The following is a 25,379-nucleotide window of genomic DNA, read 5'->3' on the forward strand; positions in this document are numbered from 1 at the left end:
CAGCACCATCTCAGATTGCAGAGAAACTTTGTGGGTGTAGAGACATTGATCATTGAACAACTTTGCATACTTGAAATTTCCAAGAAAGAATTAGACTACTTCTTAAAAAAAGTTTTTTTTTAAAGTTTTTTTCCTTATTTAAAAAAAATTCTAACTTAAAAACTATAATACCTACAAAGTTTTAGTTCCAAAATGAAATATAAATATTGTTTAAATTTTCATAGAAACATTATTTTTTTAATTCCACAAAAAAAAGAATTATAAATTTAATTTATCCTATATTTATATTTAAGTGCCTATTTCATCAAATTCCTTCAAAAAAATCACAATCAATTGGAACGAAAAAAATGTCACCCATACCCATACCCATAAGGGTCGCCTCTATAGCGTGGTTCCCTGGCGTTTATCATGGAAGGGATAAATGAGGCGGAGTTAATATTTAGGTATCCTGAGAAGGAAAACCTTTAAAATTGATCAGACCGGCTATTTATTCTACTATTCTAATATTTTTGTCGAAATCCAATCGCGAAAGCAGAGGTTGGAAAACCATAGAAGGGAATCGAGAGAGCTTTTCTGAAATTAATCGTCCCGGTGATATGTTCCGTTGTTCATTGCGCTTACGCTTTATAGAACTCCAATCACGGCGGTGGAGAGTTATCTTGAGGAAACCTGACAAGGTAACCGAGAGAACTCGTCTGAAATCAATCGGCGATATGTTCCTTTATTCATTCTGCGTATTCTTTAAAGAACTCAAATTGTGACGGCGAAGAGTTATCTCTGGGAAACCTAAGAAGGTAACCGAGAGAACTTTTCCAATCGACCCGGCAAATGTGCCGTTATTCATCAAGCTTTTTAAAATTTTAATCTCGATTGCGGAAATTTATCTTGAGGAAACCTGAGAAGGTGACCAAGATAACTTCTAAAAATTGATCAGACCGGCGGTATACTCCGCTATTCGACTTGCTTGCGCTTCATCGAACTAAAATCGTCACGACGAATGGTTATCTTGGGACGACCTTAAAATTTTTTCTCTAAAATCAATCAGCATATTACTTATCTTTTGTTTTCCGATTTCGGTTGAAATTATATGTTTGAAATACCTATGATATTATACCAAAACAGCATTTACACGAAACAACAATAATATTTACAGAGACATACATGTAAACAAATTCTGTTGGAATCCAAGTGTGGAATATGTCGACTGATTAAATTTGAAATTAAAATAAAAGCAAAATGGAAAAATGCGTAGTCAAAATAAAACTAAAGAAGAAAACTGAGCACGAAAACAGGTTTTTGCTGTATTTATGTAGATCTTAACTGTTTAGATTTGTGTTTAAAAATGATACATGATGACTTTTTGTCTTCTTCGGCATAATTGAATAAACAGAAGAAAAGGATAGGAATGGCTTTAATTGTTTTTTTGGTTGGTAAAGGAAAAATGAAAGATTTCAAATGCTGATAGAGTTATAGGCATTCGAAACAAGAAAGATGTTTGCATCAATTGATAGGAAATATCTCTACACATCTATCACAATTAACAAAATTTTATTATTCCTGAGATAAGCAATTGAATAACTGTAAAATGTCAAGCGCTATCTAAACGCCCTAACTGCCTCGTTTTGATTGACCAGACTTACGGTTTCCCCAACACGGCCATCAAAACCAAGGTGCCTGGGAAATTTTGCATTGTGAATACATGCAAGTATGGGATCTTTTGTTCCGACTGAAATGTCTTCCCTAACTCAGCCTTACATTACATGGCGTTTGTTCAAATTATTTATTTACACAGCAGATATGTTGAATTCGCGTTCAAATAATAATTTAATCAATACAAACAAATGATTACTAAGCCAACGGTACTCCCACGTCAACCTTGCGGTTATTTCATAGATATAACCCATAAATTTTTTTTTGACGTAGTATTTCGTCTTTCGGGAACATTTTGCAAATTCAAAAACTACAAATCATTTTTTTTTCTTTTTCGAACGTCTCCTCTATTTATTGATCGATCCACAAGAATTTTGCACCAATCTATCTATAGCGTTTACATGAGAGCTTCTATTTCTGTTTTCTTGAAGCAATAACATTATTGGTACAATCTCATATTAGGGAAAATACAAGCGATAGGAAAATGTAGCTTTGAACTTACCCCATCGAAGATTACGAACATCTCCGGATTCACTAGATTACCTAGTGCGAGAATAAGGTGAATAAAACTAGATAAATGTCCCCGTCAAACGCAACAAGTTTAGTCGAAATAAATTTATTTTTTGACGTAGGACTACACCTTCCCTTTCTGCACTGAGTGTATATTCAAAGTTTTGAAAACAAAAGCGTTGCGTTGGAGGTACAAGGTTTTGAGCGCCAAGGTCACTTCAATCGAATAACAAAAAGTCTACGAAGTCCAAAACATGTTTCAATAGCTCAAAAACCGCTTTGAAAGCAAACTATTGAAATCGCTACAATCTCAGTCATTGACGTTGTATGCAGGGTTGCCACATTTAATTCTGTAAAATTTCATGAAGAAATCTGTATATGTGTATTATTTCCAATAAAAAAACTGTATAAAAAACTAACGCAAAAATGAAAAGAAAGGTTTATTTTCATATTGAATTTATTTTTCGTATTTATGGTTTGTTCAAGTCGTATCAATAAAACAAAGTAAATCAAAAAGGTTTTTCTCATAAAAAATTGTATGATGTTTATACATGGTTTTGTTGAACTGCCTTCAAATTTTTCGTCAATTTCATCCTTGACGCTCCTCTTTGAGCAGATACATACTTCTTCGCTTTCAAAATAGAGTCTAGCATTGTGAGAGCCATCCGAATTCTGAATTTTGTTTGGTTGGCATCTTAAAGAGAGAATATCAGTTTTTCTAATTATCTATGTTAGTAATATGTTAGTAACGAGGTTAGTATTACAAGTGTTCTCGTAATTGGGATGTTGCTGTCTCCAATGCTCTGTACGTGTGCCCGACACGGGATACTTCCTATTGGGATGCAGCTGACCATTAATCAGCAACGCTCCCCTGGTCCCCATATCTAGCGTGGTACGTCTTCTCGACTCGAGGAATCCATGATAGAATGGTCACTAGCCGGCGCAATCATCAGCTTGTGTAGAGTTGTCATGAGCGATACAACCTTTGGCTCTTGTTGAATGATCAGTGGACTGCACAACCTTCGGCCCGTGTATCTGTAAAGAGTGTGTGTATGTATTGTCGCGGCTAAGTAAAAGTTTATAGATCGGATAGGAGGGATATCAAACAGTATAATCATTTTCATATCAATCGGTGCAGTAGTCGTTGAGTCTATACAGGGCATACAGACAGACAAGCATTTCTTTAGAACAATCTAATAAAAACAATATCTATCAAAAAAGATTAGTCCGATTTTGTTTAGACCTAGTCTATGACGAATTTCATACCAACTCGACTGGCCATTGGCAGCACCATCTCAGATTGCAGAGAAACTTTGTGGGTGTAAAGACATTGATCATTGAACAACTTTGCATACTTGAAATTTCCAAGAAAGAATTAGACTACTTCTTAAAAAAAAGTTTTTTTTTTAAGTTTTTTTCCTTATTTAAAAAAAATTCTAACTTAAAAACTATAATACCTACAAAGTTTTAGTTCCAAAATGAAATATAAATATTGTTTAAATTTTCATAGAAACATTATTTTTTTAATTCCACAAAAAAAAGAATTATAAATTTAATTTATCCTATATTTATATTTAAGTGCCTATTTCATCAAATTCCTTCAAAAAAATCACAATCAATTGGAACGAAAAAAATGTCACCCATACCCATACGAAAACGAATTTTCGGACCATCAGTTAACATTGAAAAACAATAACAAAACAGAACGAAAAAAAAAACTCTCTGATTTTTGGATATATTAGGTTGGGGAAAAAGTTATCAATTATTTTCTCGTTGGCTGGCTTTAGTGATCAATGATTCGTGTAATATCTATCATACAATTTCAAGTTTAGACTCATTGTAAAGGTGGCATGTCACACAAAAAAAATCTTTGGTTATTTTTTGTTTGTTCCATTCAGTTTTGAGTTACAGGATGTTAACAATGGAGGGCAACAAAGAGAAAATTCGGTACATTTAACACTTTTTATTTTATAAATGCGAAAATGCAAGCCAGGCCGCTGAAATTGTGATTGATGTTCATAATGCCGGTACTACAACAGTAAAATACGCGCAAATGAATTTATTGAAAAAAAAAATAGTTTTGTTTGTAATTTTTAATTTTTTTTTTTTTTAAGCGGTGGACCTCTGGACAAACCATTCTCAATGCTGGAATTTTCTATGGCTCTCCTTTCATCGAACAACTCTTCACCCGGAAGCGATATGATTAAATTCGTTCTTCTAAAAAATCTTCCCCATATCGCGAAAAGACGCATGCTAGACTTATTCAATACCCTACTAGAAAACAATATTGTGCCACCCGAATGGAGACAGGTCAAAGTAATAGCAATTCAAAAACCTGGCAAACCAGCGTCTGACCATAACTCATACCGTCCGATTGCTATGCTCTCGTGCATTAGACAATTGTTGGAAAAAATGATTCTTCGAAGACTCGATCAATGGATCGAGACAAATAATTTGCTATCAAGTACACAATTTGGGTTTCGTAAGAGCAAAGGAACAAACGATTGTCTAGCGTTGCTTTCTACGGATATTCAACTGGCCTTTGCGCACAAGGAGCAACTGGCTTCAGTATTCTTGGATATTAAGGGAGCTTTTGATTCGGTTTCCATAGAAATTCTGTCAGACAATCTGGACAGATGTGGACTTCCTGGAATTTTGAATAACTTCTTGTACAATTTGTTGTCAGAAAAGCGAATTAACTTTACCCTTGGACAACTGACAACTTCCAGAAATAGTTATATGGGTCTACCCCAAGGCTCATGTCTCAGCCCCCTTCTTTATAATTTTTATGTGAAAGATATTGACAGTTGTTTGGCAGAACAATGCACGCTAAGACAACTTGCAGATGATGGTGTGGTTTCCGTCAGAGGTTCCCATGCCGAAAACTTGCAAAGACCATTGCAAAATTCCCTAGGTAACTTGTCTTCCTGGGCAAGGAACTTAGGGATCGAATTCTCGCCGCAGAAAACAGAACTGGTAGTGTTTACTCGAAAGCGGTTCCCAGCCCAACTGCAACTCAAGCTTTTGGGCAGAAGCATTACCCAGTCACTGACCTTCAAGTACCTTGGTGTCTGGTTTGATTCAAAATGCACTTGGAATACCCACATTACGTATTTGAAGCAAAAATGTCAAAAGAGGGTCAACTTTCTCCGTTCGATTTGCGGCACGTGGTGGGGAGCTCATCCGGGAGATCTCATAACGCTTTATAAAACAACTATTCTATCTATTCTGGAGTATGGCTCTTTCTGCTTTCTCTCAGCAGCTAAAAGTCACCTTCTAAAATTGGAACGAATTCAATATCATTGTCTGCGTATAGCCCTTGGCTGTACGCACTCAACGCATAACATGAGTCTCGAGGTTCTGGCAGGAGTAATTCCTCTACAGAACCGATTCTGGGAACTTTCTCTCAGAATACTGGTGAAATGCGGAGTCACGAACACACTTGTGATTAAAAACTTTGAAAAAATTCTTCATCTAAATGTACAATCTCGGTTTATGAGAATTTATTACCACTATATTTCGTCAGATATTTGTCTTCCATCGTTTACTCCAGATCGTGCTCACTTCACCATCAGCAGTTCCTCAATTGAATACGATCTGTCGATGAAACAAGCAATACTTGGGATCAGCTTCGACCAACTTTCATTCCCCGTATTTTTAACCGAAAGTACCAAAAAGTCAATTGCATGAAAAGATACTTCACTGATGGGTCTCGCCTCAATGGATCCACTGGCTTCGGTGTTTTCAATGAAAATTCGAGCGCCTTCCATAAACTGCAGGAACCTTGTTCCGTTTATGTTGCTGAGCTGGCAGCAATCGACTTCGCATTGGGGATGATCTCCAACAAGCCTGCAGACCATTACTTCATTTTCTCGGATAGTCTCAGTTCGCTTGAGGCTCTCCAGTCGATGAAAACTAGTAGGCACCCATCTTATTTCCTCACAAAAGTGAGGCAGCAGATGAGTGCACTGATCGAAAGATCTTATAAGTTAACCTTTGTATGGGTCCCCTTTCATTGCTCAATTCCTGGCAATGAGAAAGCGGACACTCTCGCAAAGGTGGGTGCCCAGGAAGGCGAATAGTTTGATAGACAGATTTCATACGATGAATTTTTCGAATTACTGCGTCAGAGTTCCCTCTTGAGTTGGCAAACTGATTGGAACACTGGAAGTCTTGGGCGGTGGTTATATTCAATTATTCCAAATGTTTCTTCGAGAGCGTGGTTCAAAGGTCTGAACGTAAGTCGTGACTTCTTTCATGTAATGAGTAGACTTATGTCCAACCACTACTCGCTAGATGTGCATTTCCACAGAATAAATCTTGTTCAAAGCAACGTCTGTCGGTGTGGAAACGGTTACGATGACATCGATCACGCAGTTTGGCAATGTACGGATAATTACGCAGTCAGAGAGTACCTTTTGAATGCCCTTAGGGCCCAAAGAAGACAACCCTATGTTCCTGTTAGAGACGTGTTGGGAACTCGCGACATCTGCTATATGCAGTTGATCTATATGTTTGTGAAACGGACTAGCATAAGAATTTAATGCTTTTGTGTGTTTTTTTTCTTTTTCGTTATTAGTTTGTTTGTCTTGTCCCCTCATCTCACCGTCGCCCACCCTCGACAGATAGTCGAACACCAGATGCTATCCCTGGTCTTTATGCACAATGCTACAGTGCGTGCGGCAACTCTCGGTTGAGACAACGATACCTCATATCCATATCCCTAACCTGATCCATCCCACAAAAATTGTTGCCCCTCTAACCTCGAACATAGATTTAAGTTGAAATTCTGTAAAAACAAATCATGAATTAGTGGCTCCGCAAAGCTCATGCGATTGAGCCTTACAAATAAATGAATTGGAAAAAAAAAAATTTTTTAAACTTTTTAATTTTTTTTTTCAGTGCAATACACTAAATTATGATCTCTACTGTCAACAAATGGACCGTTTGAAGCTAGCGATTTATCAGAAACGTTCAGAATTGGCCAACAGAAGAGGTGTTGTGTTCCATCAGGACATCCCAAGGCCACACAATTCCGAGAGCTTGATTGGGATTTTTTAATGCATCCACCATATAGTTCGGACCGGCACCAAGCGATTATCACCTTTTTCACGCATTGGGAAATTTCCAGAGTGCTAAGATATTGGGATCAAGAGAAGATTGTAAAAATCTATTGCTATGGTTTTTCACTAATAAGGACCAAGACCTCTATGATAGAGAGATCATGAAGCTGCCTTTAAAATGGCAACAAATTTTCCAACGAAACGGTGTATATTTGACCCAAATCGGACAATCGGAAGCATATTAAAAATAGGTTTGAATTTCACCCAAAAATAATGGATTACTTTTTCCCCAACCTAATATTATGTAAAAAAAATCTCAGCTTTCAAGAAAAAACATAACTTTAACCATGTAAACTATAAAAAAATACAAACAATAATTACGAAAAAAAAATCCAATTTATTTTTGCAAGTGTAATATTTTTTTAAAGAATCTCATTAGCTTCAATTTGCTATGTCGATCATCTCCATCGGTTCAGTGGTTCGAAAGGTACGAATTTTTGGAAAAAGTCTTTTTTTGGAAAAAAAAAAAAAGGAAAAACAATTATTTTTTGGACTGAAATTCAAATTGGCACCATAATGAAAAAATAAATAAATGATAGCGAATAGCTTCAAGCTAGCCTTCAAGATTACAATTCGGTGCAATTTTAGGCGAATAAATTATTAAATTCAATCATCTGTTCCACATTTCAGCTTTTCAGTGGTTACTGCTTCTCTTTCTCTTTACCATTGGTTTATATAAATTGATCATTTATCAACTCATTCACTATAAACTATAAACTAACAGAGTTGCAGTTCTGGTGGCGACAATATGCTTACCTTGTATTGAAATACCCTTGGAGTTTTGTAGCCCCATAAACCATGAACCATTGCTCAGATTGTAATAAAGTATCGTACGACACACATCGTAAGTTATATTTTGTCCGACAAAAAAAACCAGTGAACGAGTAAACATTCTCGAAGTGAAGTTTTGAAAGAATAGAGTGAACTTCGCAACACTTGGCACAGAAAATTCACCTAGTTACTGCTTTAAAAATGTTACGAGTGTATTTGAATATCTATCTAAATAAAAGAAAATGAATTTCTTCTCAAATGTGTTGCTAAACTGCCCATGATTGCATAGGAGACGTAATCGACCACACCATTAGTTTTTGGAAAAACGCATTTTTGTTGTTTTTTGGCCTATAAGCATAACCATGCAAATTTTCCGATGAAATAATCTGTCCAGTTGCAGAATATTATAGGCAAAAAGAGGGCCTAGGTGATTTTGCGGATTATGACAATAATTTTTCGTTTGGAAAACGCTTGCGTCTATTTATGCGGTCAATCATTCGTTTCAATGAACATTTGTCCGCATAGGTAGACGTAATCACCAGGTTGCTCTGTTTGTAGCGTTAGTATTTACAATTCCGATAATAGTCAAAACGTCTCCGTCGGTAGTTTGAATTGTTATCGGATAAAATCAAAAAGATTTGGGAGAAATTTAGTTAAATGTCTGGAAAAGGTCACGATTAATCGCATAAAAATGATGAAGGGACTTACTCCAACGGTATGAGTGAATGCTGAGTATTTGGAATAATTCAATGTTGAATCCGAGGAGTTATAATGCTTAGAACCAATATTATTTAAATTTTACTACTGATCTGATTGTTTCATTATCTACTTGAAGATTCAAATGCAGAAATTTAGGTAATTATAACATTAAAAACACAATTGCTTCTCTTTGTTCATCGTGTACAGAAAATAGTAATTATATGAGCAGCGTTTCAATGGTTGCTTATATTCATCTATTAGGAAACACTAAGTGATAAGACATTATCGTGACAGACATTTTTGGACTCTACAAAGAATGTGGTTCAAAAAAAATTGTTGATTTTCGAACGATATTTGAAAGCTGTATGAAACTACGTCTGTTATGCGGACAAACAGTGATTTTACGGAAACGTTTTTTTCAAAATTGCTCAAATGTTTTCGAACAAAAAATATTTGTTTGCATGTTGAGCAAACGTATTACATTGTGTAGGATGCGAAACAGCGAAAAAGTCGATTTTGTTCATTTTGTCGTTACGTCTCCTATACAAACATGGGCAGTAAATTCAAGAACGGGTCATCCGATTTGAGCTGTCTTTATTTTGTTGTGTTCGTCTTGGCCTATAGATCAGAGAAAAATCGGAAAAATTTGAAAGAAAATTCAATTTAGAAGATCAATTAATGAATCCGTTGGTGGAATTTGGATCCAAATTGAGAATCTGAATTTGTGATATCTGGGTCTGAGTAATTTTAATTTGGAACTGAGACTTGAAATGTGAACTCTTTGTTTTCGGTATCTAAGTCTAAGGCCACACTCTGAAGACTGAAATTTTAATCTAAAATCTAAAAATCTAATTTGATCATAAAAATTCAACCTGGAATCTAAATTTCTCACTTCCCAATCTGGAATCGGGTTACGACATCAGAAAACGATATCATGTAGATAATTTAGTATTGGATACTTTCAGATGAGATCATATTTCAGATTAGGTGTTCAGTTTCTGATCCAAAACTAGGAAAGAACCTTGTACTCAATATTGAGATTTTTCTTTCGAATTTCAATTCCTAGATTATGTGAATTGCTAATTTTAGTTGTCGTTGACGTTGTTGATCGCTCGGAAATTGGTAAATCAGGAACTTTGGTGTTGAAAAGACCTATTGGATATAAAGGGTGTGTCACATCAAATTGCATCACGGAAAAAACGCTGTAGAAATTCGCCCAGTAGACCGATCCTTTTGAAAATTTTAGACAGTAAAATAAAAACTATAAAACAACTTTTGGCATTTTCTTTTTATTCATACTTCGAGCCCAAGCCCGTATGCTCGCACCTTCCTCTTTACCCCGTCCATAAGGTTCTGTACAACGTCAGGTTGTAGTTTTTTTTGAACAGAAATCCATTTTCTCTTAAAGTCCGCCTCCGATTTGACAACTTTTGGATTCTTCCGGAGGGCCTGCTTCATAATCGCCCAATATTTCTCTATTGGGCGAAGCTCCGGCGCGTTGGGCGGGTTCATTTCCTTTGGCACGAAGGTGACCCCGTTGGCTTCGTACCACTCCAACACGTCCTTTGAATAGTGGCACGAAGCGAGATCCGGCTAGAAGATGGTCGGGCCCTCGTGCTGCTTGAATAGTGGTAGTAAGCGCTTCTGTAGGCACTCCTTAAGGTAAACCTGCCCGTTTACCGTGCCGGTCATCACGAAGGGGGTGCTCCGCTTTCCGCAAGAGCAGATCGCTTGCCACACCATGTACTTTTTGGCAAACTTGGATAGTTTCTGCTTGCGAATCTCCTCCGGAACGCTGAATTTGTCCTCTGCAGAGAAGAACAACAGGCCCGGCAGCTGACGAAAGTCCGCTTTGACGTAGGTTTCGTCGTCCATTACCAGGCAATGCGGCTTCGTCAGCATTTCGGTGTACAGCTTCCGGGCTCGCGTCTTCCCCACCATGTTTTGCCATTCGTCGCGGTTAGGAGCCTACTGAACCTTGTATGTACGCAGGCCCTCCCGCTGCTTGGTCCGCTGGACGAATGAACTTGACAAATTCAGCTTATTGGCGACATCCCGGACCGAACTTCTCGGATCACGTCTAAACTGCTTAACTACGCGCTTGTGATCTTTTTCACTGACGGAGCATTCATTTTTGCCGTTCTTCACCTTCCGGTCGATGGTTAGGTTCTCGAAGTATCGTTTTAGTACTCTGCTGACCGTGGATTGGACGATTCCCAGCATCTTACCGACATCCCGATGTGACAACTCCGGATTCTCGAAATGAGTGCACAGGATTAATTCACGACGTTCTTTTTCGTTCGACGACATTTTTCCAAATTTACGAAAAATTGACAGTGAAGCATGGCCAACGTGATCTATACACTCTTATCTGATTATAAGCGAAAGCTGAAGATATAATTCCTAAAAATTAAATTTCTTTTTCGTTTTTTCCGTGATGCAATTTGATGTGACACACTCTTTAACTTGTCGGGAGAATTAAAAACACATTGGAAAACTTCTAAACACGGGACTTATTCACGCAATGCTAACGGATTGACAAATATCGCATTGCTAGGAATCGGTTTGCATGTTTAGTTCGTCTTATGTTGTACGTCGCATACGTAGGGGAAAAGGGGGAAATTTGGACCACCAAGCAAATCGCCTTATATTTTCAAACCAATACGGTCTAAATCGAAAATGTCACATTGTATACTGAGCTACACTTGTTTTCTCTCAATCAATAATATTTAATCAATATATCAAGCTTCAAACTACCAAATATATCACAAAATAAAAGAGATGTTTTTTGATATTAAAATATGATGCGGGGTGATTTGGTACAGTGTGTGTTTCATTGAAAGAAACATACTTATGTTTATGTAAAGTATTTTGGAATGATGTTACAATCAGTAACAGTGTTTTGGGATCGATACCAGGTGTCTTGGCCAGATTCCAGACAAGAAAAATTGGATTGACACCATATCGAATTCTATATGAATTTTTCACTGTTGTTAGAGCATTTTCAAACACTTTCGTTGTTGGTCAAAGAAAATCCGTTCTTGATGGCCTGAGTTGCTCTTTCAAGCTCCTCCTTCTTCCAACGTTGTTTGTCCATCCTTTTTTTTTGTAATTCAGCGGTATCTGGAATCAATTAGATCAAAGAAAAGCCTCAAACCTGTAGGACAACTTCACCCCACACAACATGCAAAAATTAAAATGCAATTAATTTAATTTATTGCTATCAAACTTACAATTTCGCTGCATCAAATTGTTCCTCTTCTGTAGACGAACAGAAGTTCTCTGCACAATATACGAAAAGTTTGTTTAAACAGCGGGAAAAATCTTAAAACTGCGAACGGAAAATTCACATTTTTTACAATCAAAGTGTTTGTTGTGTTCATGCTACCGTTTCCTTCCACCTATCGAATTTTACCAAAGTTTTTTTACGTTAGTTACATACGGTTCAATAATAAAACAAAATGGCATTATAAAAAATCCAAGTTAAGCCGTACTTTTTGAGATAAACGGGTGGTCCAAATCACCCTGTATGACCCCGTGTTACCCTAGTGGTCTTTAGTTGTGATGGAAAAAAAGGATAGGGATGATTTCGCGTTGACGGCCTCGAAAAGTTTCTGATTTAAGTTTTTTGAATTTATATCTTCTCACATCAATATGGATTCTGGATCAAAATTTGTAATCCGCAACAAGAATATAGAGTCTGAAACTCCATATGGAATGAACTGTCTTCGAAGAAAGAATATAGGGGATCGGTTTAAGACATGACCGTATTATTGAGGAAGGCTACGGTATAATTTTATTTAATTCCCTTGTTAATCATTTTTGATGGCATCGAGATTTTAGAAACGAATATTTGATTGAATATGATGTTTGATAGATGATTCATTCAGGCCCTCACAAGAACGAACAACAAACAAGTTTTTTTTCCTTAGTCTCTTACCCACTGGTCCATATTAATAAGTTGCCGTCGGGCGTAGCTTAAATTAAAATATTTTTTATTTTTATAGTGTCCGTTCACAAGTTGAAGTGTTCACTGCATTTGCATTTTGAGCCGGATTTAATGAGAATTTGCCGAAATTGCCGCTACACTGGTTGCTCGTTATTGACATCATAAGAGGGTGAGCACAGAAATGCGTAGAACAAATATATGTCTTAATGACACACGTTGCCCTATGTCCCCTTCGGGCCAGAAAGAGAATTGAATTCGAAGCACCTGGGCCTTGAACATGAATCTCTGGAATCTATGAGTCTGGATCTCGATCCAGAATAAGAATATGTACCTAGGCAACCTCCGTTGATTCTTCTAAAAACTAACAAAATCAAAAACATTCTCGCGTTCACATTTGACTTCAATCATTATGTTCCTCAAGGGTTCGAAGTGAAATGAAGGGGCGGAGAAAGAAACGAGATTTTTACGAAATTAACTGACCATCAACTGATATATCTACGAAAGTAGTCTTACTGTTGGCTTGGGGTTTGGTTTTTATACTGATTATCTGGAATCAGTGCTCCAAATTTGTTGCCTCTTAACTTGTTCCAAGAAATATGAAAATGAACCCACAAGTATGCATACGAGGTTTGCATCGTGTCTAATTGTTGAACAAGTTATCTTCGTCGAAGTGTAACTCTTGCAATATTACAAGGCAGTTTCGAAGTTATTGCCAATTATCACGGCTTTGTTCCCCCCAAGCTTTACAATTGTTCTATTGAACATAATTATTGTTTTTTTTTCATTCACTCCGATATGATGAGATATACACTGTGGCAGATCAGGACAGGATTTTAAATTTTATTTTGTTAATAATGACAAACTATTCAATCCAATTTAATTTCTCCGGTATCAGTTGTATTTCACGCATATACAAACGTTTGTTTGAACATTCTTTTGTTAAATCCAGCTTCTTTTGCACTTTTTCCTTGTTTTCACCATACGAGGGCGTTTTGACAAAAACCATGTATTTCGGGTTTCTTTTCCCTTGTATGGACAAAGTGTCCATACATTATTTATAACGGTTGTTCATAGCAGTGAGACAATTTTGATCGGTTGTTTCGTCGAGCACATTAGAATATTCATTCACAGCATTGACGACTGGCACAGTAATGCAAGTCGCACTCGAAAAAAAATTTTCATAACCGTTTTACATGAATCTGTTTAGTAGTTTATGAATCTGCACAGGGCATACAGATAAACATTTATTTTCAGCATTTTCATGATAAAAAAGCTGGACACGTATTGTTTTATTTCGTGCTTAGCATGTATCATCCTAAATTAGAGTGAACTGGAAATTCGACTTTTTTAACGTTGAAGTTAGCCACCAATAGAGACCCTAGCCGTTAACATTATTTTTTAAGAACTGAGTCTTTTCGGCACAACTTATTAGATTTTTTTACAGTCACTTCAAATCAATCACTCTATATGGTAAAATATTCCCATATCGACCATATCGAGTTCATCGTTTCTTTTCAAGTCTTTTGATTTACAAGCAAAATGATCTGTTTTTCGTATTTTTTCCGTCGTCTTCGTCTTTATACCAGCATTTTGTATTTCACCACCCTGATAGCACCGGGTCACGCTTGTAAAGCGGACATCCAAACTTACCCAATATCCTGGAAGCAGCTGCTCGAAATCGAGCCCACATCCGTTCACGCGCGCATTCGACACATATAACCCTCCGTATCCAATTAAATAATAAAACCCTTCGCGCAGAAATAAAAAATAGAAATTATAAAATTTTGCAAACGAAACCATTACGAAATACACATCGCAACGCAACATACCCTCTTCTGTTCATTTTTTTCCTTTCTTTCCAGAAACATAAGCTGCGCATGACTCACGACACAACACACACGTGCTCTATGGATACACTTCGTTTGGCAGCACGAGTATCGCGTAGCAACCCGTGCCCATTACGGTGGCAAGCGGCAAGAACTCCCTTTCACGGTTCTGATCCCCCACAACAGTCTACTACTTGGTTATGCCACGGGCCGATGGTTTCCGCTGTCGAGCAACACACACGCACACATGTCGCTACCGTAATACCGGTTGATACCTTTTGAAGCAAACATATATTTTTTCATGCATGGATGACAGCTGCTGGCTCTGACCATTCACAACAGTAGCCAATCACCACTAATTGGAGTGTTATTTCGGAACCCAACCCGAATAACTCGTTTCGAGATTGTATAATCCGTGGGTCGCTGCTGCAACTGATGCAGCGCAGCGGACATAACCTTCAAAATGGGCTCGGTTATTTTTCTCGTTTCGAGATTGTATAATCCGCGGGTCGCTGCTGCAACTGATGCAGCGCAGCGGACATAACCTTCTAAATGGGCTCGGTTATTTTTCCCGTCTCCACTCATCTCGTCAAACCTCGATTGATGGGTGCACTTTCTCAATCATCCATTGAATCGGTGTCTCTGTTTGAAAAGGTTTTCTTTGTGGTCTAGTTTGGAGTTGTGGTTTTGAAACGGGGAGCGTGGAGATAATTGATGGAATGAGCAGTTGTTTTGACGTAGGACTACGTCTTTCATTTCTATACCGGGGTGTAAAATCAAAGTTTCGAAAACGAAAGCGTTACGCCGGAGACAGAGATTTTGAGCATTAATAGCTCCTAAACAACTGAACGAAACGGTATGATGAACACTTCATTCGAAAGATAAAATGTCTACGCGTTATATACTTGTTACTTTCTGATCCAAAAACTTGTTTCAATAGTCTTAAAATTGATTTCAAAACAGGCTATTAAAATCACCAATCGGTATATAAGCGAGCGCCGCTCGGAAATCCACTCAGTTCTAATTGAACAGCGATTGGAGCATGTTGTCGCTGTTGTGGTGAAGCTCTTCGTTTATCATGAAAGCGCGAATGAACGGTGTCACCAAGAGCCTGTTTGTGCACCTTAGGCCAGAAGGGAATCCATCAGGAGGAGAGTGACGGCGCAAATGGTTCCCCGGGAAGAGATCGGAGCAGCCGCCACACACACACATACACACGCGGAACTCTTCGTTTGGATGCCATTCAGCATCGAGAAAATTCCGGAAAGATTCAATCGTTGCTGAAAAATAATCTGCCAGTTCCCCTGGGAACTGAAAAATACATTCATGCGAACGAGTTCATTTTAATGTTTTTTATCCATGTAACACTGCGACCAAATATTTTTCAATTAAGTGCAATTAACAGGTGGTTATCGAGTTAGAATTAACCACTGGTGGGCTTCGAGTATCGAGGAAAATCGGGAAAAATCTAATCGTTGCTGAAAAATAATCTGCCAGTTCCCCTGGGAATTGAAAAATACATTGATGCGAAAGAGTTTATTCTAATGTTTTCTATCCATATGACACTGCAACCAAATACATTTGGTTTTGTGATTTTTCAATCAATGGCAATTAACAGGAAAGCTTCTGAAATTATTGTTCCCCATCAGTAGAAAATTTTCGTATCCAATATTGCATGCGCGCGCAACGGAAAATGTTTCGCATCGCGAAAATTATATAATTTTCAATGGATTATTGCTCAGTCGCCGAAAGTTTCAAACTCACAGAGTTCATTCCCCTCTAGTTTGCCTTCCAAATTGCCATCGTAAACCACACCTTCTCTCGATTCAATCACGCACAAAAAGCATACTTAAGCGATATTCTGGTGGTGAAACGCATTCATTTTTCGTGACGACATCGACAAGGCAACATCGTTATTGAACGAGCTGGACGAGCTGGACGGCGACGGATCAAGAGATTCATTACCTGGCCTAAGCTGACTTGAAACACATACAGTTTGTTTGGAACTGTGAGGGAGCGCAGAAAAGCCGATCCATCAGAAGAAGAGAAGACGACCGAGAAATTATCAGCATCGAAAAACGGTTCCATTTGAGATATCGAAGCGGCCGCCCCAACACACATACATATACGTGCGGAACTTCTTCCGTTTAAATGCCATCCAGCATCGAGAAGATTCCGGACAATTATTATCGGTGCTGAAAAATAATCTGCCAGTTCCCCTGGGATTTGAAAAAAAAACATCCATGAGAAAGAGTTTTTTTTTAAATGTTTTCTAATATATAACACTGCGATCAAATACATTTGGTTCTGTGATTTTTCAATCAAGTGCAATTAACAGGTGCTTATCGAGTTAGAATTAACCACTGGTGGGCTTCGCGTATCGGAGATTATCTGGGAAGATGTTATTGTTGCTGAAAAATAATCTGCCAGTTCCCCTGGGAATTGAAAAATACATTCATGCGAAAGAGTTTATTTTAATGTTTTTTTTTATGTTTTTCTGCGACCAAATACATTTGGTTCTGTTATTTTTCAATCAAGTGAAATTAGCAGGAAAGCTTCTGAAGATTATTCTTCCCCATTTGTAGGATATTTTCATATCCAATATTGGATGCATAAAACCTTGTACCTCCAACGTAACGCTCTCGTCTTCGAAGGAAGGAAGGTCTTGTATTATAGAGACTTTAAACTTTTGCAGTTCATTCGTCTCTAGCCTTGAGAAAGGCCCTTTGAAAACTCTACTCTACCTTTACTCCAGCGCTACCACCTCCACCCTCTTGCCTTGAGAAAGGCACTCGATCCCTCGCCGTCCAGCTCGTCCAGCAACGATGTTGTCCAGTCGGTGTCCACACAACGAATGATCGTTTTCGAAGTCCCCCAAATATTCATTTATTCTTTCATTCAGAATGGATTCAGATTCAACTTCAAACAAATGATCACTAAATCAACGATAGTCCTACGTCACCATTGCGGTTATACCATAGATATAACCCACTTTCTGTTTTTTCAATTACATTTTGCATATTGCATTTTCACAAATTTGGTGCATTTGATCGAAAATAAAAAAAAACAACATCGAACTATCTTCGTTATCAACCCCTTCCCGTATTATTTAATACGTCACACATCAACTGATTTCACTACTCTGCTGAGCGATCTAGTGCCCTTGTTATGCAAGTATCCCACGAGTGAGACTCGATGTTCTACGGGAAAGGGTTAACCTAGTTTTCATGAAGTATAAGTATGCAAGAAAACATATACCCTAGGAAGGAATTTTCGAAAATTCCATTGGTTACCGAGTTATAGCCATTTAGTGATGCGTTATCTAATCTAGTACGGCCATAACAATTGACTTTAAACGCGTTTTTCTTGTAACTAGCTTTTCAAAACTGGCGTACACGATATTTCAAGTTTCATGAAACCGATTTATGTCGAATTTTGTAGGTATTATGGAGTTTTTGAGTAAGTTTTTTTTGCAAAAAATTAAGAAAAGAAAGCTTTGGCCCTCATCATAAATTAGTTTTTTTTCAGATTTCAAGTATGCAAAATTGCTTAAATGGCCAATGTGTAGAGACCCACAACGTTCCACTCCAATCTGAAATTATGCTGCCAATGGCCAGTCGAGATGGCATGAAATTCGTCTGTTGGGAAATCCATGAACTGTACATTCAGGCCCCCGTGCAACATGTGTAGAACCCTAGAGGTAACACCGAATGTGCTTCACTAGCACGGTAGGAAAACATTTGCTTCATCGTCTTTGTTACCGTCGTTCCCACTGTCGGTCCACAGAGAAAAACTTTTGCTCTAATTGAAGTTAAATAAATCACAAACTGCATTGAAAGTACGATCAATTTACGAATAATCCAAGAGTTCTTGTAGCCGTATTTTGTTCTATGATATGCAACGACGAGGAGGCCCGGTGATTGTTGAAATACACCCATACCTCGCTTTACGGTAGATAGGTTCTACGAAATTTGGCCGTAAAGCGGAAAGCCGTATAAGGAATCAATTATTGTAATACAGATTCATACAAATCCAATCAGATCGGTTCCAATTTTGTTGGATGTGTAACATGGTTTATCATTCAATATGCTTTTTTCATTTTATTTTTATTTCATTTGAACCAAAAATTAAATTAAATTAAATTTATGTTACTTAAATCAAAAATACATACATAACAAGTACATACATTTGTACATAAATAATAACTGACTTCAAAAACCTACAATAATCTATAAACAAAAATGAAACAACTTACATTGAATTCGGTTTGTATACATACTATTTTTTGAATGTCTTCAATCTGAAAACGATGGTAACCTACAGATCACTGTCATCATTTTTCGCTGGTAAGGAGAGGCCTGGCTTAAAATAATTATCCAACGTTGTCTTGCCTTCCTTTCTATTTCATTCTTCAGTGATTTATAACTAGTTTAATTCCTCGAGAAATTTTCGTTTCCATGTTAGCACTCTGTCTCCTCTTCATTAAACGCCGGTTCTGAATGAATTGCTCATATGAAAGGGGTTCTCTATCGGCTTCAAGTAGATGAAGCTCATCACGTTCATTCAAACCTTCAAAGCCGAGATCATGTGCTAGATCCAAAATGTTTTGCCTAATTTCAGGAATGGAATTAACTTCTGCACCAGTACTTTTCAAACATTCTGGTCTCATTTTTTCAAATATGGTTCATTTTTGGATTCCTTCCATGATTCACTGATGCTGTCAACAGGATCCATGATGGTATAATTTCACCAAAATGTTTTAATTGAAGATTTACCATCAGTTTGCTTTATAAGTTGTCTAAAAGTTCGGCGTAGGTAATATGTCCTAAAAGTGGCTATTGTGCCCTGATTCATTGGTTGGATCAGAGCCGTTGTATTTCTAATGAAGATACTCAATCATGGCATCTTCAGATAATTCGCATAAATTACTAAGATGCCCTGGTGCATTATCCAAAATGAGCAAAGTCTTGTTGCTTAAGTTATTGTCTCCCTTGCAATGATTATCTCTCTTGATGTCTAATTCAAATAGAGAGGTCGGAGATATCACTGTTTTACAGTGGAATTGTCGTAGTCTTATCCCTAAATTGGATACATTCAAATTTTTAATTCATAAGTTCAATTGTGATGTTTTTGCTCTGTCCGAAACTTGGCTTTCTTCGCGAGATGATCTCTCTTTCCATGATTTCAATATTATACGCTTGGACCGTGATGATTGATACGGAGGGGTGCTTTTGGGGATCAATAAGTGCCACTCATTTTTTAGAATTGACCTTCCACCTATTGGAGGGATCGAAGCTGTTGCTTGTCATGCAAACATCAGAGGCAAAGACCTCTGTATTGTCAGCTTGTATTGGCCTCCGAGAGCTGCGGTTAGCCGCAAACAACTTGATGACATGTGCTCACTCCTTCCTGAGCCACGATTGATCTTGGGAGACTTCAACTCTCACGGAACTGCCTGGGGGGAACCGTACGACGACAATCGTTCATTGTTGATATATGACCTTTGTAACAGCTTCAATATGACCGTTTTGAACACTGGGGAAACAACACGTGTACCTAAACCTCCTGCTAACCCAAGTGCTCTTGACCTCTCGCTTTGCTCGAATTCACTATCGTTAGATTGCAAGTGGAATGTAATCCAGGACCCGAACGGTAGTGATCACTTGCCAATCAAAATTTCCATCACCATTGGGTCGAATTCTTCTGAATCTATAAACATGGCATATGACCTCACAAGACACATTGACTGGAAAAAATATGCGGACGCTATTGCTCTAGCCATCAATTCCAGAGATGGCTTACCTCCTTTGGAGGAGTATAACTTCCTTTCTCGTTTGATCTATGACAGCGCAGTTCGCGCTCAAACGAAACCCATCCCAGGTTCCACTATTCGCCGAAGGCCTCCCAATCTATGGTGGGATAGCCAGTGTTCCAAGCTTTATGTAGAAAAATCGAATGCATTTAAAGCTTTTCGGAAACGTGGAACCCCTGAAAAATTTCAAACGTATTTAGCCCTTGAAGATCAATTTAAAAACTTAATCAAAGGGAAAAAACGTGCTTATTGGCGAAATTTCGTGGGAGGTTTGTCACGAGAAACGTCAATGAAAAAATTATGGAAAGTGGAAACATGAGAAATCGCTCTTCAACGAATGAAAGCGAAGAATATTCACATCGATGGATTTTTAATTTTGCACGGAAGGTTTGTCCTGATTCCGCTCCTGTGCAAAAAATTGTTCGAGATATATCACAAGGTAGGTGCGATCTTGATTCCGAGTTTCGATGGTAGAATTCTCTCTTGCTCTCCTTTCATGTAACAATTCTGCTCCGGGATCGGATAGAATTAAGTTCAACTTGCTGAAAAACCTCCCTGATGTGGCGAAACATCGCTTGTTGAATTTATTCAATCGGTTTCTGGAGAATAATATTGTTCCAGATGATTGGAGACAAGTACGAATTATAGCTATTCAAAAACCCGGAAAACCCGCGTCCGACTTCAATTCGTACCGCCCAATAGCAATGCTGTCTTGTATACGGAAATTGTTGGAGAAAATGATCTTGTTTCGCCTTGATCGATGGATTGAAACGAATGGCCTACTCTCAGATACACAATATGGGTTCCGCAAGGGCAATGGGACGAATGATTGTCTTGCGTTGCTTTCTTCAGAAATTCAAATGGCTTACGCCGAAAAAAAACAAATGGCTTCAGTATTCTTAGACATAAAGGGGGCCTTTGATTCTGTTTCAATAGAGGTTTTGTCGGACAAATTACACTCTCGGGGTCTGGCGCCTCTATTGAATAATATGTTATATAACTTGCTTTGTGAGAAGCATTTGAACTTTTCTCACGGAGATTCGGCAGTAAGTCGGGTCTCTTACATGGGCCTCCCCCAGGGCTCATGTTTAAGCCCCCTTTTGTACAACTTCTACGTAAGCGACATTGACAATTGCCTTACACAAAATTGCAGCCTAAGACAACTTGCAGATGATGGAGTGGTGTCTGTCGTAGGATCAAACGAATCCGACCTGCAAGGACCCTTACAAGATACTTTGAACAATTTTTCAACCTGGGCCATTGGGCTAGGGATCGCATTCTCCACGGAGAAAACAGAGATGGTGGTTTTTTCTAGGAAGCATAGACCAGCAAAACCAAAGCTTCAACTTTTGGGTAAACCGATCACTCATGCTATGTCATTCAAGTATCTTGGGGTCTGGTTCGACTCCAAATGTACTTGGGGGGCCCATATTAGGTATCTGAGTAAAAAATGTCAACAAAGAATAAACTTTCTCCGTACAATTACCGGCACCTGGTGGGGAGCCCATCCAGAAGATCTTATAATGTTGTATCGAACAACTATTCTCTCAGTGATGGAGTATGGCAGTTTCTGTTTTCAATCAGCTGCCAAAACACACCTCATTAAACTCGAGCGAATTCAGTATCTTTGTCTCCGTATTGCGTTGGGATGTATGCCCTCAACGCATACCATGAGTCTCGAGGTTTTGGCAAGCCTACTGCCACTAAAAGATCGCTTAAATTTATTATCTCTTCGGTTCTTCATCCGGTGTAAGGTTATGAACCCATTGGTGATCGGAAATTTTGAGCAGCTGATCGAGCTAAATTTTCACTCCGGATTCATGAGTTCATATCATGAATTCATCTCCATGCAGGTTGATCCTTCTTCGTATATTCCCAACCGTGTTTGTTTCCTTGACTACATAAATTCCTCTGTGCATTTTGATCTGTCCATGAAGCAAGATATCCATGGATATTCAGATTACCAACGATCGAGGATCGCTCCAATGATCTTCGATGAAAAGTATGGGGGTATCAATTGTGATAATATGTACTTTACTGATGGGTCCACTATAAACAAGTCCACAGGATTTGGAGTGTTCAACGATTTTTTTAGCACCTCACACAGTCTTCAGAATCCTTGCTCAGTGTATATTGCTGAATTGGCAGCAATTCATTGGGCGCTGGACAGCGTCGCCTCACGACCTGTTGAACACTATTACATTGTAACGGATAGTCTTAGCTCTGTCGAAGCTATCCGTTCAGTGAGGCCAGAAAAGCACTCGCCGTACTTCCTTGAGAGAATACGAGAAATTTTGAGTGCTTTAACCAGACGCTGTTATGTCATTACCTTTGTCTGGGTCCCTTCACATTGCTCAATTCCGGGTAACGAGAGGGCTGACTCATTGGCAAAGGTAGGTGCAATTGAAGGTGATATTTATCAGCGTCAAATCGCTTTCAATGAATTTTATTCTTTAGTCCGTAAAAATACCATCGCTAACTGGCAACGCAAGTGGAATGAAGATGAATTGGGCCGGTGGTTTCACTCGATTATCCCTAAGGTTAGCCTCAAACCGTGGTTCAAAAGTCTAGACTTGAGTCGGGACTTTATTCGCACCTTCTCCCGACTCATGTCCAATCACTGTTCGTTAGACGCGTTATTCTTTCGTTTCAATCTGGCCGGTAGCAATCTCTGCATTTGTGGCCGAGGTTACCACGACATCGAACACGTTGTTTGGTCGTGTGAGGTGTATCTTGTTGCCAGATCGAATTTAGAAAACTCCCTTCGGGCTAGAGAAAGGCAGCCCAATGTGCTGGTGAGAGATGTGTTGGCTCGGTTAGACCTTGATTACATGTCCCATATATATGCTTTCCTTAAAGCTATAGATCTTCGTGTGTGATTGTTCCTACATCCTTATACCCTCCTTTCCTTCCTTTGTGGGTAATTCGTCCCCTTGCTATAAATAGTAGAATAAGTTGAAATGTAAATACACTATAGATATACGAATAGATTTAAGAAATGAGTGTTCGTCAACATTGTTACAATTTCCTTATATCCCATCCTTCTCCTCAAAATATGTCACCCTCCTAAACTCGAGTACACCGCGAGTAATCGGTTTTCCACCTTACTAACCATAGATGTAAGAAAATTGAATTGTTTATATATATAGTTTTAAAATTATATTTAAGAATTCGGCTCCTTTAAACTTAAGTAACTGAGCCTGTAAAAATAAACGAATTAATAAAAAAAAAAAAGTTATTGTCTCGCAAATATTTTTTCACTTCTGTTCAAAAGTGATTTTTGCACCAATTCTTAAAAGTCTTTGTGCCATTATAAAGAAAATTTTTAGGCCGTAATTCGAAAACGTGCCTGAATTGAAGAGGGCCGTTATAGCGAAATGGCGTATAAAAAGCGATCGTTAAGCGAGGTATGGGTGTACCTTCAATTACGGAAACTTCAAATTCGGAATCCAAAATTCGTGTCCGGGATATGGTAACTCTAATCCGAAATAAGGAACTCAGACTTTGCACTTTGATATCTGATATAGGAAAGCATTCTTGAACGTAGGACTACGTTTAACGAGAATCTAAAAATTGAATTTGCAATGAAAAAAAAATATTTTGAGCGCTTATAACTGAACCATTTTGTGACAGATCGCATATGGCCGCATCAATCGAATGTAGATGTTTCTACGCATCCACGCACCCGAAGAAAATTATATTATTTTATTTCATAACCCAATATAACAACAAGACACAATTCAGTTGTTGTTCTGCAACTGTGTGGATCGTCGAGCCCAAAACGTACTTTTTCTTCCAAAAATCTGTACCACCGACAACATTCGTTGTAGAGCAAAACGATTTTTATCAAGTAAATTACGGAATTCGATAGGGTTCATTATGATCGCACCGTCCGACGCGAACCCTTTCAGGCGATCTTTGTAAGGAATTCCGTCCTAATGGAACAGAAAAAATATTACGTTGTAAATGCTTTTCTGATCAGCAGCACCAAGCGTAAAAGTCGTCATGTACCTTAATATTGTTTTGTTCAAATGTAAGAAATCACGTGCGGAAAAAGTCTGTACCAATATGTACTTTTTGACGAAAATCTGTACCCTGTACAGTACAGAATCTGTACCAAAAATACAAAACCCTAGTCTATAAATGGTTTAAATTGATAAAAATTTGAACCAGTCCCATTTTCCAACATACTTGTTCTGCTCATCTGTTTGCTTACCTGCTCGGTTGCCCATAATGCATACGCAGCAAAGGACAACGCATAGGTTTGTGTTTCGCTCATATCGCGACGTTTTTTATTACCGTTTCATCAACAAGTTCTTTTCAGAACTAGTGGAGTTTCCGCTGTGAACTTTTAAGTTCAAGTAATCGGAGGCACGTTTCTTTCCAGCGTCCAAATGCACGTGCGGAGTTTCCAGTATTGTTAATTGATGGTGGTGAATAACGTATAATTGCATGTGACCGTGTCAACTAATTCTGCAAATTTACTTATTTTTTTTTTATTTTCATTTGCTCAACACTTTCCTAAACTAAAGATTTATTTCAAAAAGTTTGATGCATTCTAAAATAATATCCGAAGTAATAAACAAATGAATTGAATAACATAGTTCCGCATCCTTTCAACAATGCGGACGTGTCCAGAACACAGATTCCTATATTTTTTTTATTTCATCCATAACTGTTCTTCATCCAGTGTTTTATGCTAATTCTCTTCCATGAAGATCAGCAACATTCCGAAAGTTTGTTTCGGAATGATCTTTCGAACATCACGGCGACTTACAACGTTACGAAAACTCTTCTCTAAACCTCGCAGTTCAATTATAGACTTTTAGGCTGGAGTGTGTCATTTTCCCGAAAATTGATTTTTATGTTGTGTTAATATCAGAGCATTTTCTGTAATCTGTTGAACCTTGATTGACGAAACAAATGGAGCTAGTACAAACTTCAACAATGTTTAATGAAAGTAAAGGACATGAAAGGACATTTACAGGTGTTTAACGTGTATTTGAAAATGTGGATCTTTTTGACGTAGGATTACGGTT

General features: G+C 38.1%; 1 protein-coding gene across 2 annotated transcripts in view; it reads right to left on the bottom strand.

Annotated features, from left to right (window-relative positions):
- LOC129764307 (sodium-dependent transporter bedraggled) overlaps positions 1-25,379 on the bottom strand; it is a 289,063-nt gene that overhangs the window by 219,574 nt on the left and 44,110 nt on the right. The window lies entirely within an intron of this gene.

The sequence above is a fragment of the Toxorhynchites rutilus genome, chromosome 2 (genome assembly GCF_029784135.1).
Source record: "Toxorhynchites rutilus septentrionalis strain SRP chromosome 2, ASM2978413v1, whole genome shotgun sequence".
In the NCBI taxonomy this organism is placed as follows: Eukaryota; Metazoa; Arthropoda; class Insecta; order Diptera; family Culicidae; genus Toxorhynchites; species Toxorhynchites rutilus.